This window comes from Nicotiana tabacum, chromosome 3, assembly GCF_000715075.1.
Source record: "Nicotiana tabacum cultivar K326 chromosome 3, ASM71507v2, whole genome shotgun sequence".
NCBI lineage: Eukaryota > Viridiplantae > Streptophyta > Magnoliopsida > Solanales > Solanaceae > Nicotiana > Nicotiana tabacum.
Window position 1 is genome coordinate 115,609,292 of NC_134082.1, and position 15,895 is coordinate 115,625,186.

General features: G+C 41.0%; 1 pseudogene; it reads right to left on the reverse strand.

Annotated features, from left to right (window-relative positions):
* Positions 1-64: 64 nt before the first annotated feature.
* LOC107830335 (pseudouridine kinase-like) lies at positions 65-14,977 on the reverse strand (annotated as a pseudogene).
* Positions 14,978-15,895: the final 918 nt, after the last annotated feature.

Sequence of the window (15,895 nt, forward strand, 5' to 3'; positions counted from 1 at the left end):
CATTCAGATTACAGCACGAACATGTGATAAGATTACAACAATATAATTCACAAACTTTGGTGAACTACAACTTGGATTGAGACAGAAGCATTGTAGCACCCGAGTATACAGACCTTGCATCATCTGTTAGTCTGGCCAAACAATTCTGCAGGGACATTGCTTTCTACTTCAACAGCAACTTTAGCAGCCACTACTAGATATCTGAGAATTACCGCCCAAAATTTGCGACCAAAGTTGGCTGGTCAAAAAAAGCGACCAAAGTTCGTCGCTAATGTGGAGAAAATTATTAAATAATTATTTTAAATAATTTACCGATCAAGGTTGGTCGCTTTTTGGTCGGTAAAGTGGTCAACATGTTGACCGGGCTGGTCAGACTTGCTTGGTCAAAGAAATATTGAAATTAGCGACCAACTTTGATCGCTAATGTGGGACCCAGTTATAACGTTTTAATAATTATATTATTATTTAAAATATTTTATAAAATATAAATAAATAATATTTAACATTGGCGACCAAAGTTGGGACCCAGTTATAACGTTTAATAATTATTTTATTATTTAAAATATTTTATAAAATATAAATAAATCTTTGGTCGCTAATTTTTAATTCTGGATAATTAGCGACCAAAGTTGGTCTATTTTCAGGTCAACATTGGTCAAAAATAAAAATTACTTTTATATTTACTATCTAAATAATATAAATGTAATCCGTTAACACTTTTGTAATACAAGGGATGAATACACTAAAATATACTCTAACATTATATATATATGTAGTTAAAGTAGTACAACGAAGCGTGTTTTATTATATATATATATATATAATAAAATACTCAATTTATAATACTATATTCATTATTTTTATTATAACAGAGTTAATGAATTACATTCATTTATTACTAGATTATAAGTCGATGAATCAATTATAACAGATTAATTAATATACGTCGAGACGTTTTGTTTTTAATATTCAATGATGCATCTGAGTAGGTTATAAGTCGATGAATCAATTTACACACAGATATATTTGATGAAAAATTATATATACTAATTAGGATCTTGACAAGTCTATCAATTCCTAAAAGAACCCGAAGTCCGCTTCCCCTTTCCCCCCTTCTCCACCTAAAAAAAACCTAGGTTTGAATTATAACCTTGAATCTTTGTTATTTCTAGTTTTTGTTTCAATTATTTCAATATTGTAGTTTATTGTTTCAATTAATGTTTCAATACTTTGAACATTGTATTTTATTGAGGATTAGGGTTTAGGTTTTGTTTTAATTAATTTTATTAACTAATTAGTTTAATTAGTGTTGAATTTAGTTTAGTTAGATTTGAATTATACTATGTATTGTCTTGATAGTTTAGTTAGAATCTAGGGTTTAGGATATGAATTGAACCTTTAGGATATGAATTGAACTTTTAGTTTATAAATTGAACTTTTATTTTATAAATTAAAATTTTAGGATATGAATTAAACTTTTAGTTTATAAATTGAGTATTTTAAGATATGAATTAGTATTTTAAGATATGAATTGGACTTTTAGTTTATGAATTGAACCTTTTGGATATGAATTGAAATTTTAGTGTATGAATTGAACTTTTTGGATATGAATTGAACTTTTAGTTTATGAATTGAACTTTTAGTTTATAAATTGAACTTTTAGTTTGTAAATTGAAAGTTTAGGATATGAATTGAAATTTCAGGATATGAAATTAATTAACTATAAAAATTGAAATTTTAGGATATGAATTGAACTTTTTGGATATGAATTGAAATTTTAGTGTATGAATTGAACTTTTAGTTTATGAATTGAACTTTTAGTTTATAAATTGAGTATTTTAGGATATGAATTGGACTTTTAGTTTATGAATTGAACTTTTAGTTTATAAATTAAAATTTTATGAATTGAACCTTTTGGATATGAATTGAAATTTTAGTGTATGAATTGAACTTTTTGGATATGAATTGAACTTTTAGTTTATGAATTGAACTTTTAGTTTATAAATTGAGTATTTTAGGATATGAATTGGACTTTTAGTTTATGAATTGAACTTTTAGTTTATAAATTAAAATTTTAGGATATGAATTGAACTTTTAGGATATGAATTGGACTTTTAGTTTATATATTGGAATTTTAGTTTATGAATTGGACTTGTAGTTTATAAATTGTAATTTTAGGAGATGGGGAGACCCTCTCCGCTATGCGGGAGACTGTGACAAAGCTCACATCCGAGCCAGAAGCGGCCAAGGAAAGAGAAAAGCTTAGAGATGCTCAGTACATTGGCATGCAAGCTCAGTACCATGGCATGCAAGAGCAGCTCAAAACTCTCCTAGCCTCTAGAGGTTTTTCGATTCCCCGGTCTCCTGAGTCATCGCCAGAGGTTCGACTTGAACGTGAGCGTTCCTTCCGTCCTCCTTGTGCTCGTTCCTCCCGTCCTCTCCGTGATCGTTCTTCCGGTCCTCGACAAGTAGACCCTTCTGTATACCGTCTTGTTGATGAAAATTCATCAGACGGTGATGATAATGATGTTGTACAAAATACTCCTTGACTTTTATATACTTTGAACTAGACAAATAGAACTTGTTTTGAACTAGGTGTAATAAGCGTTAACTTAGTTTTCTTAGTTTAATTTGTTAGTTCTATTGAACTTTAATTTGTTGGTTTTAATGTGTTTTTTGAATTGTGTTGTTGTTGTTGTTGGGTTGTTATGGAGATTTTGGTATTGAAATTGTAGTTTATGAATTGAATTATATTGTTATTTAGGGATTCTGGTATGCTGGTAGGTGGTGTAGCTGCCAAAATAGGCATTTTATGACAAAATTATTACCTAGAAAAGCGATCAAAGTTGGTCGCTTACCTATTAAAAAAAAATTCTGGCAATTAGCGACCAAGATTGGTCGCTAATGAACCCAGATTTTATTAAAAAAAATATCCTGAAAATTAGTGATCAAGGTTGGTCGCTTATGTATAAAAAAAAATTAAAAAAATTAAAAATAAGCGACCAAAGTTGGTCTCTTATGAACCCAGATTGTTAAATATATTATTTTTAAATAATATACATTTTAATTTACAGACCAACATTGGTCGCTAATTTTTGATATATAATAATTTAAAAAATATCGTAATTTAAATATACAGACCAACGTTGGTCGCTAAATTTATATTATTAAAATATTGTACCGATCAAAGTTGGTCGGTATTTTATTTACAGTGAACATTTGGTCATTTTACCTTAGCGACCAAAGTTGGTCGCTAAGGTAAAAGGACCACCAATATAGCTACCAAGCCTGTTTGGATGCGTTTTGGTCTGTATATTGAGATAAGCGACCAACGTTGGTCGCTATATGTGGTCGCTTTTTACCAAATTTCTAGTAGTGAGCTGCAATCCCAACTGCTACACTTTCATAACATCTAAACCAACACACAAAGAAGCTATTGTCCCACCAACTAAGCAATATCCAACACCTGTAAGCTTCACTACTGATGCAGAAAGTGCAGGAAAATGGACAACAACAAGATTTGAGATCGGCCACACTTTGAAGCCCTAAAAAGCTGATTCCTTATATAACTGTTTACTGAAGTGAGGAGGTTGGTTTTCCTTGAAAGCAAGTTTCTCAAGATTGGACTTTGAATTGGAGCTGTCACGACCCAATTCCCGAGCCCGGTCATGATGGCGCCTCTCATGAAGACAAGGCCAGCCAGACCAAACAGAACACCTCTTTAAAACAGTTAAATATCATAAATAGTTCTAAAGCATGATATAATATCCAACGAAATTAACGATAATCTCAGTAAGAACCATCCCAACACAGCCCAAACCGGGGTGTCACAAGTCATGAGCAACTAAGAGAAATCTTGTTATAGTCTACTAATCACTAAACCCGATACAATAGTTCTAAGAACAATAAAATGATAAGATAAGAGAGGCACAGGGGTTGCGGATGCCAACAGCTACGTCGTGATCTCCGAAACACTGCCTGGACGAGAAGATCAGCACTCAGGAGCGGACTCAGCGATGCCTGAATATGCACATACGGTGCAAGGAGTAATGTGAGTACTCCGGCCCAGTGAATAATAATTATAAATAATGGCTGAAAGCATGAAAACACGTAAGGCACAAAGCAATTCTATACCAAAGCAGTAAAAATTACGTAAAGCAGTAAATCAGTGAAGAAGTCAAGTGAAATCTCCTTAAATCAGATAAAACAGGTAATTTAGCAGGTAAATAACGAGTAGAAATCTGCCCCTCGGGCACAATATCAATCACTCAGAACAGTATCAGCTCCTCGGGCTCACTCTCATCACTTAGTGCTCATTCTCAACTCTCGACCCATATATCTCTCATAATAACAGCAATAAGAATAACCACTGCGGCATGCAACCCGATCCGTACATCGCTGCGGCATGCAGCCCGATCCATATAGATAGTCAACTACGCTCACTGGGGGTGTGCAGACTTCGGAGGGGCTCCTACAGCCCAAGCGCTATATTGTTGCGGCGTGCAGCCCGATCCATATAAGTATTGCTACGGCGTGCAGCCTGATCCATAACATATATAATATCCTCACCATTGGGTTCTCAACCCCTCTTAGTCATTAACCTCACAGCCTCTCGGGCACAATAAAAGAAGATAGGGATGTCAGCCCACAAATTCCTCTCATTTAGGAATAGTATGATAAAACCAGCTCGAATCGTTTAAAACAGATAGAAACATGACTGAGGATATGATTTTTTACAAGTATAGTGAGGAAAATCAGTCAAAATCCCCGAAGGGTTCAAATAGTGGGCACGAAGCCCAAATATGGCAATTAGCCCAAATTATGATGATAATAAATAAGTTTCAGTCAAATACGCGGTAAAATCATCAGTCGGGACGGACCAAGTCTCAATCCCCAGTAGTAAAAGACTCCACGCTCATCATCCTGCGCGTGTCTCACCTCAATATAGCATTACGATGTGCAAATCTGGGGTTTCAAACCCTTAGGACATCATTTACAATCATTACTCACCTCGAACCGGCTAAATCTCTAACTCGCGACGCCTTTGCCCCTCGAATCGGCCTCCACGCGCGTCGAATCTATCTAAAATCAGAACGAATACATCACAATATGCTAAGGGAACAAAGCCCAAGCGAAAACAATCGAATTACCATAAAATTCCAGAATTTGGTCAAACCCGGCCCCGGGGCCCACATCTCGGAATTTGACAAAATTCACAAAACTAGAATCCTTATACTCCCATGAGTCTAACCATATAAAATTATTCAATTCTAATACCATTTGGTCCTTCAAAACATCATTTTACATTTTTGAAAGATTTCACAATTTTCTTCCCAAATTCCATCCCAAATCACGAATTAAATGATGAATTCAATGATAGATTCATATACTCTAGCCAAATCTGAGTTAGAATCACATACCCCGATGAATTTTTTGAAAAACCTTCAAAAATCGCCAAAATCCGAGCTCTCTAGGTCAAAATATAAAAAAAAAACAAAACCTCGTATTTATAGAGTACCCCCACAGGTTTCCACCACCGCGGGCCGCACAAAACCACCGTGGGCCGCACAAAACCACCGCGGCCGCACTTCATTTTGTGCGGTCCGCTCAACACATACCGCGGCCACACTTCTTTTTGTGCGGTCCGCGCAGGTGGGTTCTGAGGCCTGCAACCCTTCTGGACCTGCTATAGCTATGATTTTGGCCTAAAACATCCCGGAACCTACCCGAAACTCCAGGAATTCAAACCAATTGTACCAACACATCCCATGACATCGTTCAAACTTGTTCAAAACCTCGGGACGCTCACAACAACATCAAATCACCAATTTAACATGGGATTCAAACCTAAGAACTCCAAGAACTCTTAAATTATGCGTTCGATCAAAAGTCTATCAAATCTCACCCGAATAACCTGAAATTTTGTACACACATCCCAAATGACACAACAAAGCTACTGCAACTCTCGGAATTCCTTTCCGACCCGTATATCAAAATCTCGCCTATCAACCGGAAATCGCCAAACTATCAACTTCGCCAATTCAAGCCTAAATCTTCTTTAAAACTCCAAAACCCATTCCGATCGCGCTCCTAAGTTACAAATCACCTCCCGAAGCTAACCGAACCATAAGAACTCACATCCGAGCCCTCTAACACACAAGTCAATATTCGGTTGACTTTTCCAACTTAAGCCTTCTTAAAAGAGACTAAGTGTCGCATTTCTTACCAAAATCCTCTCCGAACTCAAACTAATCAACCCGATCATATAAAACATGGATAACGAAGCATAAAGAAGCTGAAATAGTGGAAAACGAAGCAGTAACTCATGAGACGACTGGCCGGGTCGTCACATCCTCCCCAACTTAAACAAACGTTCATCCTCGAACGAGTCAAGAACATACCTGAAGCCTCGAATAGGTGAGGATATCTGCTCCGCATATCCCGCTCGGTCTCCCAGGTAGCCTCCTCCACGGGCCGACCTCTCCACTACACTTTCATTGAAGCTATATCCTTTGACCTCAGCTTCCGAACCTGACGACCCAAAATAGCTACTGGCTCCACATCAAAGGATAAATCATCATCCAACTGAACCGTGCTGAAGTCTAAAACATGAGACGGGTCCCCAATAAACTTTCGGAGCATATAAACATGAAATACCGGATGCACGCTAGACAAGCTGGTGGCAAAGCAAGCTCATAAGCCACCTCCCCGATCCTCTGAAGCACCTCAAAAGGCCCAATGAACCGCGGACTCAACTTCCCTTTCTTTCCAAATCTCATAAGGCGAAACCTTCAGCAAGACCTTCTCACCAACCATGTAGGACACATCTCGAACCTTCCGATCTGCATAACTCTTCTGACGCGACTAAGCTGTACGAAGCCTCTCCTGAATCACCTTCACCTTCTCTAAGACATCCTGAACCAAATCTGTCCCCAATAGTCTAGTCTTGCCGGGCTCGAACCAACCAACTGGAGATCTACACCGCCTCCCATACAAAGCCTCATACGGAGCTATCTGAATACTCGACTGGTAGCTGTTATTGTAGGCAAACTCTACAAGCGGTAGAAATCTATCCCATGAACCTCCAAAATCCATACACAAGCACGCAACATGTCCTCCAATATTTGAATAGCACGCTCGGACTGCTCGTCCGTCTGAGGATGAAATGTTGTGCTTAACTCCACCTGAGTACCCAACTCTCTTTGCACGGCTCTCCAAAACTACAAAGTAAACTGAGTACCTCTATCTGAGATGATGGAAACCGGAATACCGTGCAACCGAACAATCTCCCGGATATAAATCCCTGCCAACCGCTCTGAAGAATAGGTAGTACACACCGGAATAAAGTGCGTGGACTTGGTCAGCCGGTCCACAATCACCCAAATAGCATCAAACTTCTTCAAAGTCCGTGGGAGTCCAACAACAAAGTCCATAGTAATCCTCTCCCACTTCCACTCGGGAATAACCATCTGCTGAAGCAAGCCACCTGGTCTCTAATGCTCATATTTCACCTGTTGACAATTGACACACCGAGCTACAAATCCCACAATATCTTTCTTTATTCTTCTCCACCAATAGTGCTGCCTCAAATCCTGGTACATCTTCGCGGCACCCGGATGAATAGAATACCGCGAGCTATGGGTCTCCTCCAGAATCAACTCTCTAAGCCCATCTACATTGGGCACGCAAATCCGACCCTGCATCCTCAACACCCCATCATCACCGATGGTCACATCCCTGGCATCATCATGCTGAACTCTATCCTTAAGGACAAGCAAATGTGGATCATCATACTGGCGCTCTCTGATGCGCTCAAATAAGGAAGACCGAGAAACCACGCAAGCTAACACCCGACTGGGCTCCGAAATATCTAATCTCACAAACCGATTGGCCAAGTCCTGAACATCAACTGCAATGAGTCTCTCCCCGACTGGAATATATGCCAAACTCCCTATACTCACTGTCTTTCGGCTCAAAGCATCGACCACTATATTGGCCTTTCCCAGATGGTACAATATGGTGATATCATAATCCTTAAGCAACTCTAACCATCTTCGCTGCCTCAAATTAAGATCCCTTTGCTTGAACAAATGCTGAAGACTGTGATGATCAGTAAATACCCCACAAGATACGCCATACAAGTTGCCTCCAAATCTTCAATGCATGAACTATAGCATCCAACTCCAAATTATGAACGGGGTAGTTCTTCTTATGGGGCTTCAACTGACGAGAAGCATAAGCAATAACTCTACCCTCCTGCATCAATACACAACCAATCCCAACTCTCGAAGAATCACAATAGACAGTATATGATCCTGAAGCTGATGGCAAAACCAATACTGGAGTTATGGTCAAAGCTATTTTGAGCTTCTGAAAGCTTTCCTCACACTCGTCCGACCATACAAATGAAGTACCCTTCTAAGTCAACTTGGTCAAGGGCGATGCGATCGATGAGAATCCCTGAACAAACCGGCGATAATAGCATGCCAACCCAAGAAAACTACGAATCTCTGTGGTTGAGGATGGTCTAGGCCAACTCTGAACTGCCTCTATCTTCTTTGGATCAACCTTAATACCCTCGCTGGACATCACGTGTCCCAAAAAAGCCACTGAACTGAGCCAAAACTCACACTTGGAGAATTTTGCATAAAGCTTCTCCTCCATCAATATCTGCAATACAACTCGCAAATGCTCCGCGTGCTCCTCCTGATTACGCGAGTACACCAGAATATCATCAATGAATACAATAACGGACGAATCTAGATAAGACCAAAATACACTGTTCATCAAATGCATGAACGCTGATGGGGCATTGGTCAGCCCGAAGGACATAACAGGAAACTCATAATGACCATATCTGGTCCTGAAAGCAGTCTTAAGAATATCTGAATCCGTGATCTTCAACTGGTGGTAGCCCGAACAGAGATCAATCTTGGAGAATACTCTCGCTCCCTGAAACTGGTCAAACAAATTATCAATGCGAGGCAAAGGACTTGTTCTTAATTGTTACCTTGTTCAATTTCCTGTAATCAATGCACATCCTCATGGTGCCATCCTTCTTCTTCACAAATAGGGCTGGCGCACCCCAAGGTGACACACTAGGCCGAATGAACCCCTTATCTAGGAGTTCCTGAAGCTGTTCTTTCAATTCCTTCAACTCCGCTGGTGCCATACGATACGGCGGAATAAAAATGGGCTGAGTGTCCGGCACCAGGTCAAAACCAAAATCAATATCCCTATCCGGTGGCATGCCCGACAGGTCTGCAAGAAAAATATCAGGAAAATCCCTCACAACTGGAATAGAATAAATACTAGGAGTCTCAGCTCCAACATCCCTCACAAACGCTAGATATGAAAGGCAACCCTTCCCAACCATACGTTGGGCCTTCAAGAAAGATATTACTCTACTAGGAATATAATCAGTCACACCACGCCACTCGATCCGCGGTACACCCGGCATAGCCAAAGTGACTGTCTTAGCATGACAGTCTAGAATAACACAACATGGAGATAGCCAATCCATGCCCAAAATGACATCAAAAACCACCATGATCAATAGCAATAGATCCATTAGGGTCTCCAGACTCCCAATAGTCACCCAACATGACTAGTACACACGGTCTACAACCATAGTATCGCCCACCGGGGTAGATATATGAACAGGTAAAGCAAGAAACTCATGGGGCGTACCCAAATAACAAGCAAAGTATGACGATACATAGGAAAAGGTGGAACCAGGATCAAATAATACGGAGGCATATCTGTGGCAGACTGAAACAATACCTGTAATGACAACATCTGAAGCATTGGCATCTGGCTTGCTTGGAAGTGCATAGAAACGAGCCTGGCCACCGCCTGATCGACCTCCCCCTCTGGGGAGACCCCTGATCGAATGGAGCAAAAGTCGAGGGCTGACCCCTCTGCTGAAGCTGACCATCACGAAGTCGAGGGCACTGCCTCCTTATATGTCCAAACTCTTCGCACTCATAACAACTACCCAGTGCTGGAGATGGGGACTAAAGGGAACCCCTGGCACCGAAATGACCAGTAGAAGGACCTGGCATGGAAGAACCCTGGACTGATGGGGCACGTGACGAGCTCTGGGCTAGTAGGGAACTAAGTGATGACTAGCCTTGCTAAGATCCATAATGACCATGACCCGAAGATGCCCGCGATACTCTGGATGGGCTGACTGAGCAGGCCTGAAAGAACGACCTCTACCATGCTGGAACTGGCCCCTCAAAGGAGCACCACTATAACTGCCCGATCCTCAAGGCCTCTTGGCCTCCTTCTCCTCTCGATCCTGACGGCGAACTGTTTCAATCTCGCGAGCGGTATCAACCACCTCCTCGAACGTAGCACCCAACAACCTCTCTCGGGTCATTAGAATACAGAGATGATAGTTAAGGCCATCAACAAATCTCCTGATCCTCTCACGATCTATCGGAACTATCCAGACGGCATGACGAGCCAACTCAGAAATCCTCGACTCATACTGTGACACAGTCATATCCCCCTGTCTCAACCACTCAAACTGTCTACGCAACTCCTCTCCTCCCGACTGCGGTACATACTTCTTCAAAAAGAGAGTAGAGAACTGCTGGCAAGTGAGGGGCGCTGCTTCCACAGGCCTACGCCTCTCATACGCCTCCCACCAAGTGAAGGGAGCCCTAGAAAATTGAAAGGTAGTAAATGCCACAGCACTAGTCTCAAGAATCCCTGCTGTATGGAGCATCCACTGACACTTGTCAAGAAAACCCTGGGCATCCTCGCCCTCAGCACCACTGAATGACGGAGGCAGGAGCCTACCAAACCTCTCAAGACGACACTACACATCCTTTGGCATAACTTGTACAATAAACTCTTGAGCTGGTGCAACCGGCTGGGCTGGAGGTGCCCTCAGTGTCTGTAGTCCCTGCATTACCTGCTCAAGGGTGCGAGTAGCGGGGGTCTGACTGCCTCCCCCGGCCTGTGAAGTAGCTGCTGTTGTGGCAGCTGAAACTGCCTGAGCCAGGCCACTGCAAACTGTCAAGATCTGTGCCAAGGCCTCCTGTAGACCCAGGATCACGATGGGCACAATTGGTGCCTGAACTAGTGCTACTGGAGCCTGATCTGGAGCTGGGGCAGCTGGTGGATCAACAGGTGCTGCCCTCGCTGCTCTGCCTCTGCCACGACCACGACCACGACCTCTGGTGGCCTCAGTGGGTGGCACTGGTAGTCGTCCACCTCGTCCGGTAGCTCGTGTCCTCACCATTTGTAGAGAATAGAATAATAGAAGTTTACTTCTCGGATCAACAAGGTCGCACGACAAGAATTTCAAGAGTATGAAGTTTTTCCTAAAAGGTTCTATAGCCTCTCGAGGATAAATACAGACGTCTCCGTACCGATCCGCGAGACTCTACTAAACCCGCTCATGACTCGTGAGACCTATGTAACCTAGCCTTTGATACTAACTTGTCACGACCCAATTCCCAAACCGCGATTGTGATGGCGCCTCTCGTGAAGACAAGGCCAGCCAGACCAAACAAAACACCTCTTTAAAATAGTTAAATATCATAAATAGTTCTAAAACATGATATAATATCCATAATTTGCGGAATTAACGATAACCTCAGTAAAAACCATCCCGATACAACCCAAATCGGGGTGTCACAAGTCATGAGCAACTAAGAAAAATCCTGATACAGTCTACTAATCACTAAACCCGATACAATAGTTCTAAGAACAATAAAATGATAAGATAAGGGAGGCACGAGGCTGCGGACGCCAACAACTACCTCGTGATCTTCAAAACACTACCCGAACGGGAAGATCAGCACTCAGGAGCGGACTCAGCGATGGCTGAATCTGCACACACGGTGTAGTAAGTAATGTGATTACTCCGACCTAGTGAGTAATAATTATAAATAATGGCTAAAAGCATGAAAACATGTAAGGCACAAAGCAATTCTATATCAAAGCAGTAAAAATCACGTAAAGCAGTAAATCAATGAAGAAGTCAAGTGAAATCTCCTTAAATCAGGTAAAACAGGTAATTTAGCAGGTAAATAACGAGTAGAAATCTGCCCCTCGGGCACAGTATCAATCACTCAGAACAGTATCAGTTCCTCGGGCTCACTCTCATCACTTAGTGCTCATTCTCAGCTCTCGACCCATATATCTCTCATAATAACAACAATAAGAATAACCGCTGCGGCGTGCAGCCCGATCCGTACATTGCTGTGGCGTGTAGCCCGATCCATATAGATAGTCGACTACGCTCACTAGGGGTGTGCAGACTCCGGAGGGGCTCCTACAGCCCAAGCGCTATATTGCTACGGCGTGCAGCCCGATCCATAACATATATAATATCCTCACCATTGGTTCTCAACCCCTCTCAATCATTAACTTCACAGCCTCTCGGGCACAATAACAGAAGATAGGGATCTCAGCCCACAAATTCCTCTCATTTAGGAATAGTATGATAAAACCAGCTCGAATCGTTTAAAACAGATAGAAACATGATTGAGGATATGATTTTTAACAAGTATAGTGAGGAAAATCAGTCAAAATCCCCGAAGGGTTCAAATAGTGGGCACGAAGCCCAAATATGGCAATTAGCCCAAATCATGATGATAAAAAATAAGTTTCAGTCAAATACGCGATAAAATCATCAGTCGGAATGGACCAAGTCTCAATCCCCAGTAGTAAGAGACTCCACGCTCATCATCCAGCGCGTGTCTCACCTTAATATAGCACTACGATGTGCAAATCCAGGGTTTCAAACCTTCAGGACATCATTTACAATCATTACTCACCTCGAACCGGCTAAATCTCTAACTTGCGATGCCTTTGCCCCTTGAATCGGCCTCCATGCGCATCGAATCTATCCAAAATTAGAACGAATACGTCACAATAAGCTAAGGGAACAAAGCCCAAGCGAAAACAATCGAATTACCACAAAATTCCAGAATTTGGTCAAACCCGACCCTCGGGCCCACATTTCGGTATTTGACAAAATTCACAAAACTAGAATCCTTATACTCTCACGAGTCTAACCATATGAAAATTATTCAATTCCGATACCATTTGATCCTTCAAAACATCATTTTATATTTTTTGAAAGATTTCACAATTTTCTTCCCAAATTCCATCCCAAATCACGAATTAAATGACGAATTCAATAATAGATTCATTTACTCTAGCCAAATCTAAGTTAGAATCACTTACCCTGATAAATTTCTTGAAAAACCTTCGAAAAATCGCCAAAATCCGAGCTCTCTAGGTCAAAATATCAAATAAAACCCAAAACCTCGTATTTATAGAGTACCCCCACAGGTTTCCACCTCCGCGGTCCGCACAAAACCACCTCGGTCCGCACAAAACCACCGCGGCCCGCATAAAACCACCACGAAGTGCGGTCCGCGCACAACACATACCGCGGCCGCACTTCTTTTTGTGCGGTCCGCGCGGGTGGGTTCCGAGGCCTGCAACCCTTCTGGACCTGCTAGCTATGATTTTGGCCTAAGACATCCCGGAACCTACTCGGAACTCCTGGAATTCAAACCAATTGTACCAACGCATCCCATGACATCGTTCAAACTTGTTCAAAACCTCGGGACACTCACAAAAACATCAAATCACCAATTTAACATGGGATTCAAGCCTAAGAACTCCAAAAACTCTTAAATTACGCGTTCGATCAAAAGTCTATCAAATCTCACCCGAATGACCTATAATTTTGTACACACATCCCAAATGACACAACGAAGCTACTGCAACTCTCAGAATTCCTTTGGACCCCTATATCGAAATCTCGCCTATCAATCGGAAATCGCTAAACTATCAACTTCGCCAATTCAAGCCTAAATCTTCTTTACAACTCTAAAACCCATTCCGATCGCGCTTCTAAGTCACAAATCACCTCCCGAAGCTAACCGAACCATCGAAATTCACATCCGAGCCTTCTAACACATAAGTCAACATCCAGTTGACTTTTACAACTTAAGCCTTCTTAAAAGAGACTAAGTGTCTTATTTCTTACCAAAATCCTCTATGAACTCAAACTAATCAACCTGATCACATAAAACACGGATAACGAAGCGTAAAAAAGTTGAAATGGGGGAAAACAGAGAGGTAACTCATAAGACGACTGACCGGGTCGTCACAGGAGCATAAGAATACCCCATGTGATCCAAGCGTTACAACAACTACCTTAACACCTTTGTCTAGCAAAAGCCATATTGCAGGTTTAAGCATTTGGAACAAAGATTCCGTGGACAGCTTTATAGTACCATGATCTTTTCGAATTAGATGAAATATGTCTTTACCGGATATGGCATTTGCCATGGTATTAAGTTCATCTTCATTAGGTGATGCAAAACTTACATACTGGATAACTGAAGCGACTCTTCTAGATTTGGCGACTGATAAAGGCTCAAACCAGACTGGAGTATTAAATTGGGCAGTCATTTGACAAGATGCTTCAAGAGAAGAAGAAGTCAAATTTGCATCCACCATCAATATTGGAGCAGAACTTATTTTGCACTTGAACTTTTCAATTTACCTTGGTGTGAGAAACTTTTCAATTGATTCTACCCTAACTACGCCAGCTACCACTCCACCTTTCTCATCAAAGATATAGCAAACAACAACAATCTCAATATTGCGATTTCTCTTAATACCTTCTGTGGATAATCCAGTAGATTCCCAATGTCCCAGTAGCAAATTTCCTGCCACGTCAAATCCAATAGTGCTTATCATGAATGGTCTTGCTTCAAGCTTTGAGATGCAATCAACAACATTCCTTGCCACACCACCCAATGAAAAGATAACCTTTCCAGGAGTAGAGGCCCCTGGATTAGCAGGCATGGAAGATGTGGCATTTACATCCAACACCATTCCCTCAATCACTACTGGCTCTACTATTAAGTTTCTAGCTTGCCCCTCTTTGTAGGAACCCGATTGGATGCAACTAAGGGTTTCGTTTTCCGGTGAATTCTTATCGAGAAAATGATTCATTTGAAAATATCATGAAATTACCTTTGTTTAGCAGTCCTGGAATTCAGGATATATGAAGATCGTCAGTAAGTCTAATTGGAGATGTTAAATCCGCAGAGTTAGCATGAGATATAATTGTTTTTATAAAATCATGCCATGTTATGTATCACGAGGATAGTGCCATTGCACGAGACTCTAATCTTCGGATTACTGGTCCAAGACTTAGCTCACAACAATACTATAAGTGTTTTCAAGAAGTACCTTAAAAGATAATCAAGTATGGGAAGTGTAGCTCATGATTGAGGCAAACAAGAAAATAGAACTATGGTGAAAGAAGTTCACCAATTAGCCAAGCTAGTAGTTCGACTTTCGAACTCCGAAGATGGTGGAGTTATTTTCCAGAATAGGACTTGTTTTCTCCTTAGTAGCTGAAGTGAAGGAGAAACAATTTGATGATCCCTACTTGTTGCAACTGAAAGAGGGGATTCACAAGCATAAGACGATGGATTTTTAACAAAAGGGAGATGATGGTACTTTAAGATACCAAGACGGATTGTATGTTCCAAACATTGATGGACTTAGAGAGGGAGGATCATGTTAGAAGCCCATAATTCCAGGTATTCTATCCACCCAGGTTTCCCAAAGATGTATCATGCTCAAGGAGATTTATTAGTGGAACAACATGAAAAATAACGTCGCGAACTTTGTGGCCAAGTGTCCAAATTATCAGCAAGTGAAAGTCGAGCAGCATAAAGCCTAGTGTTTTACCATAAAATACACTTATTCTTGAGTGGAGATGGCAAATATGGACTTTATAATAGGATTATCTCACTCATTTTGCAAGCATGATTTGATTGGGTGATTATATATTGACTTACCAAATCAGCGCACTTCTTGCCAGTAAAGACCACAAATT